General features: G+C 44.0%; 1 protein-coding gene across 1 annotated transcript in view; it reads left to right on the top strand.

Annotated features, from left to right (window-relative positions):
• Cs (citrate synthase) overlaps positions 1–6,120 on the top strand; it is a 25,815-nt gene that overhangs the window by 783 nt on the left and 18,912 nt on the right. The window lies entirely within an intron of this gene.

Below are 6,120 nucleotides of genomic sequence, written 5' to 3'. Positions count from 1 at the left end.
AGGGGCGAGGGATGGAATGAGCAGATGTGCTCACTCTGTCACTGGGCTTGAGCTGGAACGGTGGCCAATTTTGGCCGTGCTTTGTAGGGAAGGCTTTTGTCAGTTCCTGAACTACCCGTTTCCACTTCTCCAGCCTAATTATTGGAACCTTGAGTGACCCGTATCTAGCCATTGCAGTTTCTCGTAAAGAAGTGGGACGCCCAACTCCTCTTTTGTCCTTGGGAACTCTTACACTTTATATAGGAGGAGCTTGAGTAGGGTGAGGCATTTCCGTGACACCTTCTGCTTGATTATCGCGTGTGATTGGAGAAAGAACCTGAAAGGTGGTTCCACCAAACTGCAGGCCGACCAGTAAGTGAGGAGGTAATAAAGCCAAGGTCACATGGCCAGTCTTACTACTTGGCTTGCCTAGGTTTTGCTGTTAATTTTCCTCTCTCATGTGTCTCCCAAGAATGCATTGGGGCCCGTTACTTGACATGTATTTCTTTAAAATCCTAGAAATATCGTTTCAGGTAATGATGCCTCCAACTTCAAATTGCCAGTATGTTTGGCTTTGGATAACTTGGCTCTTTAAACAGAGAAACCGCTGTGCTGAAGAAGTCCTGGCCCTCTAATCTGAGCGGGACAGTCCCACAAGTGACCTTGACTTCAAATTACTTACATTTTCATTTCTGCAGACAGTTGGAAGCTGGGATACCCTAAGGGATAAGGAAAACATTAGAATGGTTTTTATTTGCTCTGATTGGCAAGAGGTGAAGTGAAACCTGTAGTTTTTTTGTTTTCTTGTCAGTCGAGGGGCTTGAACTATGGACCTGAATGCTGTCCCTGAGCTCTTCAGCTCAAGGCTACTGCTCTACCACTTGAGCCACAGGGCTACTTCCAGTTTTCTGGTGGTTTATTGGAGATAAGAGTCTCACAGACTTTCCTGCCTGGGCTGGCTTTGAACCGTGATCCTCGTATCTCAGTCTCCTGAGTAGCTAGGAGGCGGGCGTGAGCCTCTGGGGCCCAGCAAACCTGTAGGTTTTAACTTAAGGTTTTTCCAAATACCCAGCAACAAGGTAGAGACTGATCATTTGGGAGATACTTGACTTAGTTGGCTGGTGCTACTCCTGCTGCCAGGGAACAGGGTAAGGAAATCTCTTGGGAAATGAAGCAAAGTTCTAGACAGTGTTTGGCGGAATAGGGGACACTATAATTAGCTCATTCCAGAGCTACTAACCCTGGCCAGATAGACTAATCCCACAAAAGAAATTGAAAAAGCCTTTAGATTTATCTCATAAGCCCCTAGGTGATCTTAGGGCACTTTTTGGGATAACATGACTTACTGTTTGGGATAAAATTATCATTTTACTTTCACCTTAGAAGATTCTAGAAAACTATCAAGAGCCATTAGAAAGCTTTTGACCCTTGGAACTGGAAAACTCCAACAAACTCAGGACTTGGTGTTTCCTGAGAACTAAGCAGTATGGCCAGGAACTGAAAATCAGCAGATAAGTATTGGTCTCACCCCACTGAGCTGTCTAGATGAGCCTGCAGCTTAATTGGTAGTTGTATTTGCTAATAGATTTTTTTTACTTTTGATATGAAGATAATAAGCTTTATGAAGAGGCAAAGCAGGTTGGGTGCTGTTGGCTAACACCTGTAATTGTAGCTACTTTGGAGGCTGAGATCTGAAGATTGTGGTTCCAAGCCAGCCTGGGCAGGAAAGTCCATGAGACTCTTGGTTTTTGTCTTTTTCTTTTTGATACTGGGGATCGAAGCCAGGATGTTGTACTTGCTAGGCAAGCGCTTTGCCACATCCCAGCCCTCCTGAGACTCTTATCTCCAACTAATTACCAGAAAACTGGAAGTGGAGCTATGGCTCAAGGCTCTAGCCTTGAGTGAAAAAGTTCACGAAGGGCTGGGAATGTGGCTCAGTGGTAGAATGCTTGCCTTGCATGCATGATGCCTTGGGTTTGATTCCTTATTACCACTTAAGCAGAAAAGGCCAGCAGTGGCGTTGTGGCTCAAGTGGTAGAGCGCTAGCCTTAACCTGAAGAGCTGAGGGACAGTGCCCAGGCCCAGAGTTCAGGCCCCATGACCTACCAAAAAAAAAAAAGGAAGGAAGTTCAGGGACAGCGCCCAGGCCCTGTGTTCAAGCTCCATGGCCAATGAATGGGGTGGGGGGAGGGAGAGAGAAATACAAAATGAGGCAGTCTTCTGACCGAAAAGTACTTACTGTTCCCTGACATTTTGATTCTCATTGTTAGATTTTTTTTTTGAGTCAGGATCTCAATATGTAGTCCAGGCTGGCCTAGAACTCTTGATATTCCTGTGTCGTCCTACCAAATGGGGATTACAGGCATTAACTACTATGACCATTCTAAAGGGAGTTATTTTTGTACCACTAAGAATTGTTCTTCCAAACTAAGATGTTTGAAATTTTCAGAAAATCAATCCAAAGACATTTCCAAATTTTCTATATTTTTTCAAGGCCCTTAAATAAACACAATTTCTTCACAGCAAACTTAACAGCACTACATATCTCCTCCAAGCCCTATTCTGAAACTGGTTTAAACAAGACTGAGTCTATTTTGTCTTATCAAGTACTTAGGCTTAGTACCCAAAACTCGTAATGACAAGAGCTCAGATCACAGAGCATTCAGTTTGTTATTGGCCTATTACTCTTGGCACTAAACTAAAGATGAGCAGTGCAGGGGAGCCTTTGGAGTACTATTACTGCATGACTACATTTATTCTGCTTGGTGGCTTTTAGGTTGGTAGCAGGTAAATGAACACATGGGCATAAGGACACAATAAAGACAGAATGGGGGCAGTGAAGCAGGTAGAAAAGGGAATGTTGTCATTCCTGATTCCTAGAAACTCATACATGCAGCACATAGGAATCTAGACTTGGTAGATCTTAATAAGACCACACACATTCCTTAAGAGTTGAGTAGGAACCAGGCATGGTGGGGCAAGCCCTGTAATCTCAGCTATTCTGAAGCTAGACACAGGAGAATTGAGTTTGGAGCCAGTCTGGGCAAGACTGGCCCTATTTTGAAAACAAAGATAAAATTTAAAAGGCTTTGGCATTGCTGTGCACCTATGGCACCTGTAGGATTACATCACTCGTGCCTGTAATCCTAGCCACTCAGGAGGTTGAGATCTGAGGATCTGAGAATCTAAGCCAACCTGGCAAGAAAGTCAGAAACTCTTAATCTCCAGTTAACCACCTAAATAGCCAGAAGTGGAGCTGTGGCTCAGGTGGTAGAGTGCTAGCCTTGAGCAAAAAAGCTCAGGGACAATACTCAGACTCCAAGTTCAAGTCCTAGGACTGGCACAAAGGAAGGAAGAGAGGGAGGAGGGGAAGGGAAGAGAGAAGGGAAAAGGGAAGGAAGGAGCAAGGAGGTAACTATGGCAAAACTCAGAGTGCTGGTCTAGCAAATGCAATGCCGAGTTCAGTCTCCAAAAGAGTAGGACATGTAGTTTAAAACAGTAGTGAGGCAACTTTCGCAATATATCTTCATTAGTGTTTACTTTTCATTCCTTCCAAGTGTCCAAGTGCCTTAAATTTTGTGTTCTTTGAATGTGAGGCCATTTTAATAGTCTGTAAACTCACAGTGGGCTTTTTCATCCGGGATGCTTCTTTATCTTGCAGGTACCTTCAGTTTTTGATTCAGCAGAAATATAAGATAGGATCTGGAAACAAGTGTTTATTTTTTTATGTGCTTCAGTTGACCATTTATGCCTTTGTTGCATGTAATATAGGAAATTTGAGGGCTTGGATTTTTTTGTTGGTGGTGATTATTTTGAAAATTGACTGTTCATGCCTGTAATTCTAGCTACTCAGAAGGCTAAGATTGGAGGATCGTGGTTTGAAGCTAGCTCAAGCAAAAAAAAAAAGTCTTCATCTCTGATTAACCAACAAAAATACCAGGCTGAGCCAGATGCTGCTGGCTCACACTTACTATCACAGCTACTCATAATCCTCCTGAGGCTGAGATCCAAGGATCACTGTTCAAACCTAGAGTAAGCAGGAAAGTCCTTGCACTCTTATCTCCAGTTAACCACCAAAAAACTGTGGCTTAGTGGTAGAATACCAGCCTTGAATGAAAAAGCTAAAGGAGCCCAGCACTGGTGGCTCACGCCTAGCTACTCAGGAGGCTGAGATCTGAGGATTGCGGTTCAAAGCCAGCCCGGGCAGGAAAGACTATCTCCAGTAAACCACCAGAAAACCGGAAGTGGCGCTGTAGCTCAAGTGGTAGAGCGCTCGTCTTGAGCTGAAGAACTGAGGGACAGCACTCAGGCCCAGAGTTCAAGCCCCACGACCGACAAAAAAAAAAGAAAGAAAGAAAAAGCTAAAGGACAGTACTCAGGCCCTTGAGTTCGAGTCTCATTATCCCTTTTCCTCTCCCCTCCCCCCCAAAAAAAGTCAAGCTAGAGATGTGGTTCAAGTAGTAAAGCACCAGTTTGGAACAAGCAAGCCAAATGAAATTGCTAGACCCTGAGTTCAAACCCCAGAACCAGCAAAAGAAAGAAAAAAAAATGGTTGGAGATGTAGTTCAATTGATAAAGTATGTGCTTGGTATACTTAAAGCCCTTGGTTCAGTTCCCAGTACAATTCATTATTTTTGTTTTTTTGTTGGTTGTGGGGCCTGAACTCAGCCTGGGCGCTGTCCCTCAGCTCTTCAGCTCAAGGCTAGCACTCTACCACTTGAGCCATAGCGCCAGTTCTGGCTTTTTCTGCTTATGTGGTGCTGAGAAATCCAGCCAGGGCCTCCTGCATGCAAGGCAAGCATTCTACCACTGAACTACCTTCCCAGCACTCCTCCTTCTTTACCAAGCATTGTTGCCTCCTTCTTTGTTTCCCCTTCCTATCCCTTCCAATCTCCCTCCCCCACTTTTTTTACTTTAAATCCATGCCTGTAATCCTAGCTACTCAAGGATGAAGGCAAAAGGATTGAAGTTTGAGGCCAGCCTAGGCAGAAAAGTTCCTAAGACCCTATCTCAGAAGTAACCAGCAAAAAACAGTGCTGGAGGTATGGTTCAAGTGGTATGGTTCAAGTGACAGCCTGGCAAGACTAACACCTTGAGTTCAAACCCCTCAGTACAAACAAAAACAAAAAATTGTCTTCAGTGAGTTATGGTTCAAGTGGTATAGTGTTAGCCTTGATCACAGAAGCTCAGAGATAATGCCCAGGCCCTGAGTTCAGTCTTCAGGACCTGTACAAAAATAAAATAGACTTGAGAATTGTTCTATTGGATATGGTGGCATACTTGGAAAGCTGAGGTAGAAAGATCGTGAGTTAAGGCCAGTTTAGACTACATGTGTAGAATCTAGCTCAAAAATCAAAGGCTGAAGCCAGGTGCTGGTGGCTGAGGAGGCTGAGATCTGAGGATCACAATTTGAAGCTAACATGTAGGAAAATCCATGAGACTTATCTCCAATTCACCACCAGAAAATTGGAAGTGAAGCTGTGGCTCAAGTGGTAGAGCACTAGCCTTGAACAAAAAAAGCTCAGGGATGGCACCCAGAGACTGAGTTCAAGCCCCACAACCAACAGTAAATAAAAATAAAAAATAAAAAACTGGGAATGTAGCTCAGTGGTAGAACCTTGCATATAGCAAGGCCCTGGGTCTAATTGCATCAACACAAAACAAAGCTGTTATAATTAGTAGAGTGCTTTAAGCTTTTTTTGGGGGGGGGGTAGCAAGGCATATGTGCCAATCTGGAGCTTGAACTAAGGGTCTAGGTGCTGTCCCAAAGCTTCTCCCCCCTATTCACCCTCCCCCAACACTAGTACTCTACCACTTGTCACAGCTTCACTTCCAGCTTTTTGGTGGTTAATTGGAAATGTGAGTCTCATGGACTTTTCTGCCTTACAGGGCTTCAAATGTAATTCTCAGATCTCAGCTTTCTAAGTAGGTAGGATTATAGGAACAGACCACCTGCATCTGGTTTAAGTTGTTTTCTCTACTTTTTTCTTCATAGACTTTTTTTTCCCCCTCAAATACCTTAATTTCTTGTACATTCTTTTTTTTTTTTTTTTTGGGTCGGTCGTGGGGCCTGAACTCTGGGCCTGGGCGCTGTCCCTCAGCTCTTCAGCTCAAGGCTAGCACTCTACCACTTGAGCCACA

Source organism: Dipodomys ordii, unplaced genomic scaffold, assembly GCF_000151885.1.
Source record: "Dipodomys ordii isolate 6190 unplaced genomic scaffold, Dord_2.0 Scaffold3, whole genome shotgun sequence".
Lineage (NCBI taxonomy): Eukaryota > Metazoa > Chordata > Mammalia > Rodentia > Heteromyidae > Dipodomys > Dipodomys ordii.
The sequence above is the reverse complement of the archived record's forward strand: the minus strand, read 5'-3'. Positions and strand labels throughout refer to the sequence as shown.